Raw genomic sequence first — 15,002 nt, forward strand, 5'->3', positions numbered from 1 at the left:
TGCATTCTATGTACTTGATGTTCCACCAACATGCAAGTAACCAAGAACTCAACTCCACTCTCCCTAGTTTTCTTCATTGTTGAGTGGCTTTGGCCATGTAACTGACAGGTGCTTAGATCCTTGTATTTCTAAAGTCAGGTTCACAGATCAGCTGTGTAGCTGGTTAAAGATGCAAAAATCTCAGGCCACTCCACACCTACTAGGCCAGAGTTTATACTTTAATAAGCTTTTCAGGTGAATCAGATGCATATCATGTTTTGAGACACACCAGTCTAGACCTCAAATTTCAACCTTTTGCCTGTCACTTTCATGAGCTCTTATATCACCATGTGGTATTATTTAATTGATGTTATTTTCATTTAATCAGCTCATTTTTACCTAAATACATGTGTTGAAAACTAAATACAAATATCAGCTGCTATATGTAGACTATGATGCATAAAAGTTTATAATTATTAAAACAGTAGTAATCCATTTCTATTGGTTATTTGATATGGTCATTATGAAGAGCAAATGTGCTAATGATGGAAAGCACTTGGAACAGTGTCTCTCACATATTAACATGCTATGTAAGTTTTAGGGGACCAGCAGATGGCATAATGGTTATGCCACTAGACTCCCATGTATTTATCACAGTTCAAGTCCTGGACCCAGCAGCTTGAAACTCACGCTAGGTGTGTGTGTATGCGTGTCTGGAATCCTGAGAGGAAAATAGAAGAGGGGGGATTGCAGCATGGCCATCCTCCCTGGGGAGTGATTTCTCACTTTCTGTCTCTCTCTGTCTCTCTCTCTCAGGCAGTGCATGTGTCCTATAGCAAAAATCTCTCTCTTAAAAAAAAAGTGCTACTTAAGTTTTAATCACTTTATTATGTGAAAATTAAATTATTAATAATATGCCTTTTCTTCTTAATCAAGTAAGAGAATAGTTGATTGTAGAGAAGACTTTAGAGACTATAGTGAAATTGAAAGAGAATTTAAAAGAAAACACATCTCTCATTGTTTGACGTTTATGTAATAGTGAGTCCATGTGCTACCTAAGTCCATCTTAGGACCACCAGTGGTATAGCCATACTTTGAAAAATCACTTGTCCAGATTCTCATGGGCATATCTGTAATATAGGATAATTTGGGTTTTTCAGGAAAGTCCTGATGTATTCTGATATATTTTTCTATGTCTTTCTGTGTCTTTCTATGCAAAAATGTGTCATGAGTTTTCTGATGACCCAATACTTAAAATGTACCAATATAAAATTGTGATGCTTTAATATTCTGCAATTAATTTTATCAGTTTATGTCGTCAAATACTTATTATTTGGCTTATAAATTTGATTTTTTAATTGTAAATAATACCATGAGAAATCCCTCTTCCTTTCCTTTTGGCAGAGATAAATGTAATATTCAGTGTTGATAAGATTATAGGGAACTAGACACCTTCAAATTCTTGATGGTAGAAATTTATTATTGTAATAGTTGTAGAGGATCCAGCAGGTAGCATGGTGGTTAAGGCTCTGGACTTCCACCTGGCAGACTGTGGTTCGAGTCCCATACTCTGCAGCTTGAGAATCATTCTAGGCACATGCATGAGCATACTCAAAAGCCCTAGAGGACAATGGAGGAGAAGAGATTGCAGTGTGGCCATCCCCCTTTGGAGTGCGAGTGAATTCTCACTTTCTCGCTTTCTGTCTGTCTCCAGTGAGAGCATGAGCCCTCTAGCAAAAACCTAAAAAGGAAAAAAAAAAATTATAATGGTTGTAGAGAGAGTGATCTGTGAGCGTGCTGTTAATGTGGTTCTAAAATAAAACTTTGCATATTTTTTCTTGGCAGACATTTTTGATCTGGAGATTTCATTTCTAGAACTTTATCTTCAGAGATAGAATTGTTTATATGAGCAATTTTTTTTATGTGTGAAATGTTCATTTGTCTTATATCATGTATGGTAGTAAATATTTTTAAAAATTTACTTCCTGTAAGGAAGGTATGGTTAAATTAGTGATGGTAAATTGAGACCATGTAGCTTCCCATAATCATACTGTGAAATAATTCTAAACTCATAAAAAAACTGCTTACGGCATATTGTTCAATTGAAATGTCGCTTATTCAACATCTAACGTGTATTTCACAAAGCATAGAAATAGTCAAAGTTTCGACCACAGTAGAATGCCCTCAACAATTACTCAGAGTACCATTGGGTCGTCAGGAAAGTCATGACCTACATGACTTAGTACCTCTTCTCATCCGTCAGTCTCTACCTCTTAGGGTTTTTATTATTTATTACAGTATTAGGCATCAACATTTATGTTTTATATCCTCTCTTTCTTTCTCTGTTTATTTATTTATTTTGTCTCTTCCCACTATACTATAATCTCCATGAAGGAGATTTGTCTTTCTCACAGCTAAAGGCTCATCCATTATTGACAGAATAACCCTGATACTTAGTAGGTGCTTGAAAAAAATGGGTGAGTAGATAAATGACAAAACTGCTATTAGTCTAAGAGTTTTAATTAGCCATTGCTGTATAATGTACTACCCCAAAACTCAGTGACTTAAAGGCTACTTTCTTCACTCAAGTCTATGCATCTGGGCAGGGAGCAGAAGGAAAAGCTAATCTCTGAGGGTGGGGTTGGGTCATGAGTGTGACTCACACAGCTGACCTTTGGAGAATGATGCTGGCTGTGGCTAGGACCTCCACTGGGGCTGTGACTGTCACACCTGTCACTGCACTTTCCAGGGGCTGGTTGACTTTCTCATGGTTCAGGGGCTGCATCTCAAGGACCCACGTACTAAGAGGACCAGGCATATGGTGTGATTTAGGCCTAGTTCAAAAGTCGTATGGCATAGGACCAGCAGTTAGTGTAATGGCTATGTCGCTGGACTCTCATGTAGTCGACTGTGGTTTGAGTCCCGGACCCAGTAGCTTAAAACTCATGCCGGGTGTGTGTGCGTACGTGCCCAAGATCCTGAGAGGAGAATGGAGGAGAAGGGATTGAGGCATGGCTATCCCTCCTGGGGGGTGATTTTTCGCTTTCTGTCTCTCTGTTTCTCTCTGTCTGTCTGGCGAGCACCAGAGCCCTATGGCAAAAACCTCTCCAATAAATAAATAAATAAATAAATAAATGTCGTATGGCATCATGAGCTAGGTGGTGGTGCAGTGGTTACGTAACTGGACCCACGTGGGAAAAGTCTGGGTTCACACCCCAGGACCTCCCTGAATACACTGGGTAATCTAGACTAGCTGAGACTGGTAGTAGATTACAGCAAAAGGACCCTTTGGGGGGAGTGCTTGTTCCTTTCTCTTTCTTTCTCATGGAAAAAAATAAATGAGTGAACTTAAAAAAAAATCATATGGCATCACTCCCACCATAGTCATAGGGTGACACAGATTCAACAGGAAGAAATAAAGACCTTCTCTATGAAGGGGTGTTAACACCACACTGTACCACTAAAGCAGGTCAGCTTAAAGTTTAGCAGAACTGAAGCCATTTTGAAATTAAGAATGGCCTCTAACAAGAACAATCTGACCAAGTGCTGAGTCAGAGGGAGATGTGTTTGAAGAATGGTCAGATGAGAAACCAGGAGTGGGTATGAGAAGGAATCAGGATAATTACTTGGGGGAAAGCAATTGAATCTGATCGTTATGATGAATGATCTGTACCTGCTTGTATCTTGTATCTATAAATACTGGGAATGTGGTGAGCTTTTTTTTTTTTTTTTTGAGAGATTTTCACTGTAGGGTGCGTGCGCTCGCCAGACAGAGAGAGAGAGAGACATAGAGACAGAAAGCGAGAAATCATCCCCCAGGGAGGATGGTCACACTGCAATCCCTTCTCCTCCATTCTCCTCTCGGGATCTTGGGCACGCACGCACACGCGCCCGGCGTGAGTTTTAAGCCACCGGGTCCGGGACGCGAACCGCGGTCGACTGCGTGGGAGTCCAGCGACATAGCCATTATGCTAACTGCTGGTTCCCTGTGGTGAGCTTTTTGAGGCAGTTTGATGGTGCTTGCTTTCTCCCTGTGGCTGGTGACTGAAATAAATCCCCCTCTTCTCTGTCCTCTGGTTACAATGACTATGCGTAGAAGCAGCTGAACTTGGTTTGCCTATAAACATTGGCACTGTGAGCAGGATCAATCCAGTGAGGATTTCTGCTTAAACTCCCTGCGGCTGCTGGAGCCAGTTTAATTCCAAGGACTTTCCGGGTCTTGTCACCGAGATCTCTGCCACCGGCTCTAGAAGAAATACTCATTTTCGGGGGTAAGTGAATCCAGATTATAAGCTGGAGAGTCAAAGATCTTTCCTGCTTACATTCTGTTCAAGAAAAGGAGCCCTTTGGGTGCTATTGAAGGGAGACTAGGCTTGCTGGTACTGAAGGTGCACTTTTGTCATCTATGTCCTTCTGTGGTTGGTGACTTTGTAATTTGTGTTTCCTGTGAGTGTTCCTATGGGTAACAGAAGTTCTAATTTTCCACGGAACGTTACTGGACTCTTAAATTTGAAGTGCTGTTTTATAATCTGTGGCCTTTTGTAGTTGGTGAGCGGTTAATGCTAGAGGGAACAGCTTTGGGAACTCAACTAGAATTTGCTTCCAGCAAGTCCTACCAACTGTACATCAGACCCTTCTTCCCCATCTCTGCCATTTGGGCTCTCAGAGAACCAGCTTGGGGCATTTGTTTTCCAAGCACTGTTCTCCACTATTTGGGTTCCTAAGGAACCAATATGGGCAGGCATTTAATGTTTGTTCTGGGGGAGGGCAGTCCCCTGTTTTGGCCATTCATTTGGGCAGGAGATGGTTGATTGTCTACCTGAAGTACTGTCTGAAAGAGGTAAAATGAAGAGATTAGATTTAGGATACCAGGTGTGTTTAGTAGGGATTAATAATGGGGTATACCTCTTCAATTCTATCTCAGATTCCCTTGGGATGAATATTAGGTCTGCATAGAGCTGTGATCCTGGGATCAATTCATGTCCTTTCTGGTGGATTTAAGACCTTAGGGTACAGGCCCGCAGGTGGCATGGTGGTTAAGGTGTTAGATTCCCACATGGCTGACTGCAGATTGAGTCCTGAACCTGGTGGCTGGCTTTCTTTCTCTTTCTCACCTTCTCTCTCCCTTGTGAATCAAAATATCATAATAAATTAAATCTCAAAAATATAAAAACAACTTCTCAGTCATCTGTGTGTTTCTTGGAGTTTTTTTCTCTTTTTACTGCCTGCTTCGAATCTGTTGCTTTTTTCCTTTTTCACCCTTATGGTTTTAAGATAAGAGAGAAGGATTCAAGGCTGTGTGGAGAGTTTGTATTTCTTACTCAGCTTCAGCCAGTTCTGATTAAATTGTAAACATGTTAAATTTGATTCCTAAAACAGAAAAGGAAAAAAGGGTTAAAGAAGTTTTTGAAAATTGAACTGCTATGAAAGTGTGTAAGATCTTTTGTTTGTGTCTGTATGTATATGGATGTTTTTAACTAGGTTTTTCTGGTGTCTGGGTTTACACAGATAGCTGAAGCATAGGGTTTCAAAAATAAATTCTGAGCCAGCTAGGTGGCATGGCAGTTAAGGTGGCTGGATCTTACATGGCTGACTGTGTGGTTCAAGTCTTGGACATAGTGGCTTGTAAAACACTCTGGGCAAGTATACACGTGTGCCCAAAATCTGGAGAGGAGAATGGAAGAAAAGGGATTGCAGTACGGTCGTCTCCCCTGGAGAGGGGGTGCGTTCTCATTTTTTTTTTCTCTCTCTCTCTCTTTTTGACTCCAGGGAGTGCACCCTATAGCAAGTTCTTAAAAATTGATTGTAAATTGGGTATTTGCAAATAAACGTTATAGATAATTTGAGAGTCTAAAGTTATGAGAACTAAAGTTATGAATGGATATTCATAGTGTTTGAGTCATTTTTAAGTTAAAGTATTTTGGCTAACATGAAGTGTAATGCTTTCTACTTGACTTTTTAAATATTATAGAGACAAAAGTTATTGGATTAGTTAACAAGATTATTCTGCATTGAAAAAACTGTCAAGAAATCAAATGGTTTTTAAATCATAAGATGCATATTCACAAGCTGTTGGTTTATGACAATTCAAAATTTCTTGCTTTTGGGAATTAAGGTTACTAAGAATTAAAATTCTGATTAACATATGGATTTTGGTCTAAAGCAGATTTAAGTTTTTTTCCAAAAAAAAAAAACATAAAAAGGGAAACAAGGTACAAAGAAGATAGTAGGAAAAAAGGGAAGATGTGAAAGGAAACTATAAGGGTAAAGAAATATCTTTTTGATAAAATATTTCTGTATAGAAATTTCATGGTAAACTTTTGTGTTGAAGGAAAATGGCTGGACCATTTATATATGACAAGTGGGCTAAAATTTGAAGAAAATAAGTTTTCCTCCAAAATTGATCAAAATGTTATTTTTTTGCCCTTCATATTTAAACAAAAACTGCAAGAGGTTTTTTCTTTACATCTTGATAACCTGCCTAGGAAACAGTGTTTGTGTTTGCTGGGTTTTAATTACTTAGGAAAACTGGGTTTTAAATGGTTAACCTTTTTAACTATATAATTTTCTGTATTTGATATTAAAGTATTTTATCATTTTGGGTAAGTAAACGACTTATTTCTCAGTGACTTGGGATCCTGTTTTGATCAAATGTTACACGTTTTCTGGCATCTTTGAAAGGCTTACCCAAGATCAAATTCTTACCCAAGAGCAAATTCTAAGTATTTTTGACCTAGGTTTATTTAATGTATCCATTTATATGAGCCGTATTTTCAATTGAAAGTAATACTAAGTCTCCTTCAAAGTTACATTTACATGAATGTTATTGTTGTATGTGCTTTTAAGCCAATATAAAAACGTTAGAAGTTCTCAAATGCTGTATGCAGTAGAAACAATTGATTTTTTTTGTCTATTACATCATTATTGTAATGAACTATCAATTCAGCTGTTAGTGATGACTGTTTAACTCTTTATTATCCTCAGTTTCCGATTTTGATTCCTGTGGAAAAGATTCTAAAACTCTTTAAATGTAGGTTCCCAGCAAGTTTAAGATCCCAGGACTTTGGGTAGACTTGGCCTGAGAGCCACTCCCTCCGAGCCTCTCTTTTTGCTCAAATGTGGCCAGAAATATTTAAAAAGTGTGTGTAGGGGGAGTCTAACATTGAATTAATCTCTGGCCATATGCTTCTGGTGCGGAAAAATCGGAACAACCACCAACCGGGATTGGTCTACCCTGGCACTGAGAGACAGCTGAAACATGACCATAGGATTAATAATAACAGTTCTTATATAGAGAGATTTTGGTCAGGAAGGGAAAAAAAATACAGAAATTTTCAGAATCACTGAGTCCTTGTGTCAACCCTGAAAAAAACAAGCTGGGAAGGACATGGGGGATGTGTATGTTTTCTCACACTAACATGCCTCATAGCAAGAATGGTTAGAGAACTCTGCCAATGGGTAAACTTGTTAGAAGTTATGCTCATCCAAACTGTGCCCTGGTGCATTATTTGCCTCGGTTCCCTGAGAATTGCTGAATGTTAGGAAGCCTGGGGGCAATTAACAGTGAAAAATCAAGTTGTGGATCTATCACACCGGAGTGGAACCATGCCCACCTGAGACAGAAGCCAATAAACTCCAAGCCCCTGGGAAACAAAGTCTCTCGACAGTTGTGCTCTGTAACCTGCACTAGCTTGGGAACCTGCACTGCTTAAGATTTCTCAGTCTCTAGTTCTGAGACCAAGTCCTGGGCCAGTGCCATGAAACTGTTCACACGAGAACTCGGGGGACATACCGGGGGGCATACCTAATGGGGGTGAGTATTTCTTTGGTTATGCTTTTACCTTGGTGGGGAGTTGCAGCCTACCAACACATGTTATAAAATTTATCAAAGACTCTGTTCATCTTGGCTAAAAACACTGCCAAAATCTGTAGGTAAATTACAGTTGTCTTTAACTTCTCTAGCAAAGTAGTATTAGATAATAGAATGGCAAGGAGGTTTGTGTGATAACCCTGCCTGTTTCTTATAAATACATCTCAAGTAGTGACAAGTGTTAAGAAAACTAGACTACCGGCTACTTGGCTTTAAATCACTCTAGATCAGCATGCCCCATTGCTAAAGGAGATTGCTGATTGGTTTACTAACCTATTTTCCTGACCCCGTGAATGGGCTAAGAAATAGGGGATTAAGAAAATCAATAATTAGTGGTTTATTGACACTACTATTGATTCTTAGGTAGGGAGTAAAGTGAATTCTAGATGACAAAATACTTTAAAACATATGATAAATAACTTCATGGAAGGTAATATTAAAGGGAAATCCCGCAGGGAAGATACATCCATTCCATTTCCTTCTGTTGCCAAGCACCAGCTTCTAAGAGCCATCATTGTTTCCTGCTGCTTCTCCAGGCTTCGCAGCTAACCATGCTGATGAATATTTGCTATTTGAAGTCCTAATATTCTCATCACACAGAAGAGTGGTTGAGGACCTAATTAGTCTATGAGGGAGACACATATCCTGGTTCAATTAAATTACACAGGGCTGCAAAACACGATTACTTATTTTTTAATAGGTACAGTAATGTGTCTGGAATTGCTATTAATTGAAGTATAAAGTTAAAGCTAGAGACAAAGGTAGAATCGTCTGTGATTCTTGATTGATGATTAAGTTACTGAGTGTGCTCGTATGAATTGAAGATCTCATCAACCATCTCTAATGCTGTGTAAATAATTGATAAACACAAATAAATACTAAGAGAGAAGACTTATTGTCATGGCTCTTAGTCTTTGGAAAGTTAGACTTTGTATGAAGCCTTATTTTTCAAAACTTTGGGAAAGGTCATGGTGACAGAGAAGATGCTTAGCAGTGCATTTCACATTTGCACATTTAATAATCACAGAAACATTTGTAGTAGCAGACTCGGGAAGAACTTGGGTTTGAGGCAGACAGACCCAGTACTGCTCCTTCCACAGCTATGTGACTCGGAGTAAGTTATTAACCTCTCTGAGCAAACCCTATTTTCATCTTCAAGGTGAAGGTAGAATAGCATCAGCCTCTTAGAAAGGTAAAATGGAACCAGCAGATGGTCTAACAGTTACGTTGCTGGATTCCCATGTCGTCGACTGCAGTTCGAATACTAGAACTGGCAGCTTAAAACTCATGCCAGGCACATGTGCATGTGTGCCCAAAATCCTGAAAGGAGAATCAAGGAGAAGAGATTGTTGCATGGCCATTCTCCTGGAGGGTGATTTCTTGCTTTCTATCTCTGTCTCTTCAGCAGTGCATGTGTCTTATAAGAGAAAACAAACAAACAAAAAAACAACTCTCTCTTAAAAGAAAAGTAAAAGACAGGTGAAATAACTGGATGCATTTCAAGCTCTTTGGACATACTTATTTCCCAGTAACTATTAGGGATTATCAACTTGTTATGACCGTGTACTAGATGTTAGGATGTGCATATATTGAAAACCCATCCCAGACACTCTGCATAACTCAGGATTTCCCAACCTATTTGTTGGGTAAGACTGATTTCTATATTTATTCCTCCAGTCACTTAAAGGCTCCCTATTTTGTATTTAAGAAAGATTGAAAAGTTTGATCTACTGTCTGCTCTAGGTAAACTACTCAATTTTTTCCTACTTGTTGGTGGATGTGTACACTTGCTCTAGAGAGACAGACTGAGAGAGAGAGACAGGAAGCACACCCACCTTCAGTGGTCCCACTGTAAGTCCTTCTCCATGTCTCCATTCTATTGGTTACAAATGCACACGTCAGCATGTTCCTCAAGTTGCTGGGACCAAGATTCAAATGTGGGATCTGGCTGCCTTAACCACTAGGTGGGCTGGATCAAGGTTAACAATTTTAAAGCAGTAAATCAATCATTTTCCATTTCATTTGTAAATCTTTCCAAATCATTGTTGGTCAGCCATTTGTTTATGAAGAAACTAACATATATACATCATACATCAACAATTTCACGGTAGCTTATGACTTGTAAGACTATTCTGAATGATTAAAATTGAGTTCCCTAATCAGTTTGTAGACTGTCTAGGGAAATCAATATTAACCATTCCGTCATTTTGATAAACCAATATTATGAGGCTATTTATATTCCTCAAGGGCTACATACTATTAGCCTATTGGATACTCTGTCAAAAATGTGTCTTTAAAGATTTGAAATGAGAAAAAATAGAAATGCACACAATATTTTAAAGTATGCACACAGTATTTTTTGGAAGTATAGCTTGCTTAGCATAGACCAGGGCAGAATCATTAAGCCCCATGTCCTAAAGCAGTGTTTCTTAACCTTGGTATCACCGGCCTTTGGGCTGGACAGTGAGCAGTCTGTTGTGGTGCTGTTCTGTGTGTTGGAGGATGTTTAGCCGAGACATCGGCCTCTGCCCCCTCCTGCCAATAGTGCCTCTTCCTATGACTACCGACCGTGTCTCAGCCATCAACAAATGTCCCCTTGGAGGACTGGGGTGGGAAACAAAACACCATCCTGAGTTGAAAACTACTGTCCTAAACTCACCAGCCATTATTTTTTTGAAAGAAAGCTGTAAGAGTTCTGCTCTTTTCAAGTTATCTGATGCATTCCCAGAGAAAAGCAAAACCGTGTACATATGACTCTTCCTTCTTTATTCCTCAACCTCACCCTCTCTATCTCCTCACTCCTGCCTTGTACTGAGAATTTTCTTTTTAATTTAAAATTTCCTCAGGATTAAAAGTTAAAGGTAATAGCATAGTTTATTCTGCAAGGTATGTCCCTTGCTGAGTAATAGGTAGATAAAATTTATTGATTTGCAATAAAAGTCATAAATTTATAAAGTGCCCTGCATTTGAGAAAATGGTTATAAAAATCTAAATCCCGGCTGCAATACAATGAACAAGTAATAAGGTTTGAGTTGTGTAATAAAAGCGGTGAAATATGTTGCTAGAATTTGTATTAACCATGGGGTCTGCAGAAGTTGCTGAGGTTGAATAGAAAAAATGCAATGAAGACAGTGAAAACTCTACTGGTTGAGTGCTGAAAATAGTTGCGGGGAACAATGGCTCAGGCATCGTCTAAGCCTCTCTTCTCCTGGGACCTATGTACAGTGGCTCATGCGCTTAATATGTTCTGTGTCTTTGACTTTCACATACTTCAAGGAATAGATGACAGAGCACTGGTACTTTCTGCTTGGAGTCGGAAACCCAGAAAAACAATAAATGTTTATGGAAGGTGGTAAAATTTTAGGGCTCCATTCACAACAAATGTTAAACACATGAAGTCTAGCTGAAAGCACAGCACTGTTGGAATTCTGCACTGTCAGAATCCTGCACAGAATAGACTCCAGCTTTCACTCTGACTTGAGGGGGCTGATTTGAGAAGGAAGGAAGAATTTCCTTGCTTTGACAATAGACAGCCCTTTGTCTGGTAGTTGTTGTTGGAAAGAGTCTCCTTGTTCGTCTAAATGGTGTGCATGCACTTCCTAATTTATTTTCTTGCTTTAGAAATTCTATTTTGGCCTCCAGAGTCTTCTAACTCTTCTGACAATGCTGGCAGTTCTATCTCTGGTATTGAACTCTCTTGTGAGTTCCACACTTTCATTGTCATTGTGACTTCCTGTTGCATCCATGAGAACACTTCTATTTTAAATTTTTTTAAATTTAATTTTATTATAATTTTAATATTACATGTAATCACATGTATCTTTACAGTGTACATTTCTTTTTCCTGCATTATTACCATGCATATCAGTCAACACAAGGACATAACTATCCACATCATCATCATTAAATCGCTTTTCATCATTTTTTTCACATTATTTTTATTCTCATTATTATTATTATTTTGAAAGGTTTTTGCTATAGGGCATGGACACTCACCAGAAAGACAGAGACAAAGAGACAGAAAGCAAGAAATCTCCCCCAGGGGGTATGACCATGCCACAATCCCTTCTCCATTCTCTTCTTGGGATCTTGGGCATGCATGCACACGTACCTGGCATGAGTTCAAGCCACCAGGTCCAGGACTCAAACCATGGTTGATTACATGGGAGTCTAGCGACATAGCCATTATGCCAACTGTTGGTCCCAATTCTCATTATTTTTTTAAACATTCGATCGCTATATATAATTTGGCTTGTAAAGAGAATTTACCCAACATGAAATACTTCTCAGACCAGTCCAGTTGAGAATACAAAACATGTTATCAACAGGTAATGAACCATTTCTGTGTCCCCCTAATGTCATGCCTCTCTATTTGTCCTCTTGCTATCCTTCTGTATACTCTTCCCTTCTCCTCCCCCCAACGTTCCCCACTGTCTTCAGCATTCATAACTATTTTCACTGCTTTTATGCTCTCCAATATTGCCATTACGAGAACACTTCTTGGGCATCTTTCCCAAGTTTAGTCTGTCCAAGATGGAGCCAAATCTGCTTTCATTTTTACATTCTTAACTTTTCAGTTAATGACTTCATTTTTCATGTTAGAAACCTTAGTGTCACCCTTGACTCTGTTCTGTTTCCCAATCTCCGCACACACTTAGCACAGTCTTCTCCACTTCCAACACAGAGCCAGTGCTTATCCATCTGTCTGTATTGTGACATCTACCTTCCCTGTCAGAGCAACCTCATGTCCCCAGGGATGACTGCCGCCTTGCCTTTTAGCAGTGCATCATCTCTACAGAACAGCAATCAGAGTCAGAAAAATGAGTGAACAGAAAGAAATCCAAGGTAGATACCATGCCTTAAAAAAAGTTCAGTTTCTCTCAGAGAAAGATCAAAAGTTGATGGTATCTTAGTGATTTAGTCCCTGCCCAGCCTTACATAGGACGTGTATAATCGGGCCCCAGCTAACTCCTCAAGCTCATCTCCTAAACATTCTCTTCTCACTCAATCCATCCCTGCCTTGCAATTCTTTTTTCTGCTTCTCTAACATTGGAGGATTTGCTGCCATCTCAGGGCTTTGGCTGTTCCCGTTCCTTCTGTCTGAAATAATCTCCTCTGAGGTGAAGGCATCGCTAACCCCGTGCCACGTGAGGCCTCCCTCACCTCTTTATGAGGTGAGCCTATGTACCCCCTTGCTGCCGTCTGTTATTTTATACATGCTAGTTGTTGATTTTATTTAGGAAGCTTTTATAGAGAGATTATGCCAGTTGGTTTGCTTGTTAACAGCCTGTGCCCCCAAGAGGGAAGTGAGCTTCATGGATATGGGCACACTGTCTAATTTCTTTACTCCAGAGGCTCCACATCTCCTAATCTCAGAACCCAGCACTGTGCCTGGCAGAGGGTAGGAATGAATATGTACTTATGATCAAAAAGCCTTCCTCCATTCTGGATCCATTGTTCTATTTGGAATTAGTTACTTCTTCCTAGCATTTTTGCAAAAAATATGGGTTAAGGGAAAAGTAATTTCAATATTGGATCATTGAAAAAGTCATGATGTAGTTTTTCTGCACTTTTCTATGCAAACCCAGTAGCCCAATAGTGTCTGTAACTGTTGGTTCCTGAGTATATGACCCTGCAACCCTTCCTCTGTTATTTCTATTTTATTTAATCCTATAGCAACTTCTTATTTTGCATATTTTGGCAAATACCCCAGACATATTCACTGAAAGGACAAAAACAAACAAGAAGATGTGTAATCCCTTTAGACCCTTCGTATTTTCCCGAAATCAGGTTTTGTCTACTTTGGAAGGCTCTGCCACTCAATGGCTAATGTCAGTCCCTCCTTTGAACCCTGTGACTCCAACGTAATACTATTCCTGAATACTCGATTACCTATTTTTACAGCTAGACAGTGACCTCTTCAGAGGCAAGAACTCTTCTTGGTTGACTGCTACATGCACTGTCTGACACGGAGTAGGGTTCAGTAGATGTCAGATCAATACAAATGATTGGTCTGTAGTTTGCAGTATCATTCATTTCTGTACATCTCAGCATCTAGTGTAGTTCTTTGTACTTAACAGTTGTCCAAAGTTATGTATTTTATAAAGGAATGGATCAAAATCCTCCAGCCTATAGAATTAATATGAACCCTGGGATAGATGGAGATAGAACTCTGGAGCCATGAAATCTGACATCCCTCACAGCTAAGGGTCACAGATCTTTCAAAATCCTAAGCATTGAAAAGGTTGTGCGATTTGAAATTAAAATCAGACTTACATAAACAGTAAAATCAAAACAGCTTTTTTTCTAGAATGTCTTATTATGAAGTTCACCAAAAGTAAGCTTTTGCTTCCCCTTTTGGGGTGTGCCTTTGGGTGCCTACAGCTTAAGAACACGTTGCCCATTTTGTGACACATCTTACGTTGAAAGTGACTTGTCCAAGGCCACCTGGCTAGTTAGCAGAAACTGGCATAGGTACTGAGCTCTTGCCTCGCCATGCTGCTGTGGTTTCAATTCATACCACTAGATGTTCCTGGGAAGGTGTCTCAGGATAGGGTTAATGCTACCAACTCCAGGGTTGCCTCTCAGCAAGTTGATTGCAATAGAACTAAGCCAAACTGGGACAGACTGGCTGGCTGGGCTCGGCAGGCACCTTGAGTTCTGAGTACAGCTGCAGGTCACTCCTGCTCCCCTTCTGGGCAAACAGCCCTCCATTGCTGCTGACTGGAGTTGAGTTCCCTGGCTGGAGAGAAGAACGTCGAGGAAAATGAACTCAGACAGTAAGGTGGGCTGACCTGCCCTGCTGAAGAGACCTCATTGCACTCCGCCTCCAAAGGACACACAGGCTGTAGCTGGGGGAGACGTCAAAGGAAGCTGAAAACCGTAGATCAGGGAGGTAAAAGGAATCTTCTGTGAGGGGTGACTGGGCATGGTGAGGAGGGGACAGCAAAGGTCTACTTTGTAACTTGGTATGTTCAGTCCACTCATCGTAAAGCTGAGCCTCAGCCAGAGGCCCTCATGGAGTGAAGACGGCAGCCAAGGGTTCTGTCAGCTTCTGGCTCTGTAAAGCAGGATTTCTCACTTTCTACACTAACGTCTAGAACCAGTGATTGTGTGTGTGTGTGTGTGTGTGTGTGTGTGTGTGTGTGTGTGG

The sequence above is a fragment of the Tupaia chinensis genome, unplaced genomic scaffold (genome assembly GCF_000334495.1).
Source record: "Tupaia chinensis unplaced genomic scaffold, TupChi_1.0 Scaffold000066_1, whole genome shotgun sequence".
NCBI lineage: Eukaryota > Metazoa > Chordata > Mammalia > Scandentia > Tupaiidae > Tupaia > Tupaia belangeri.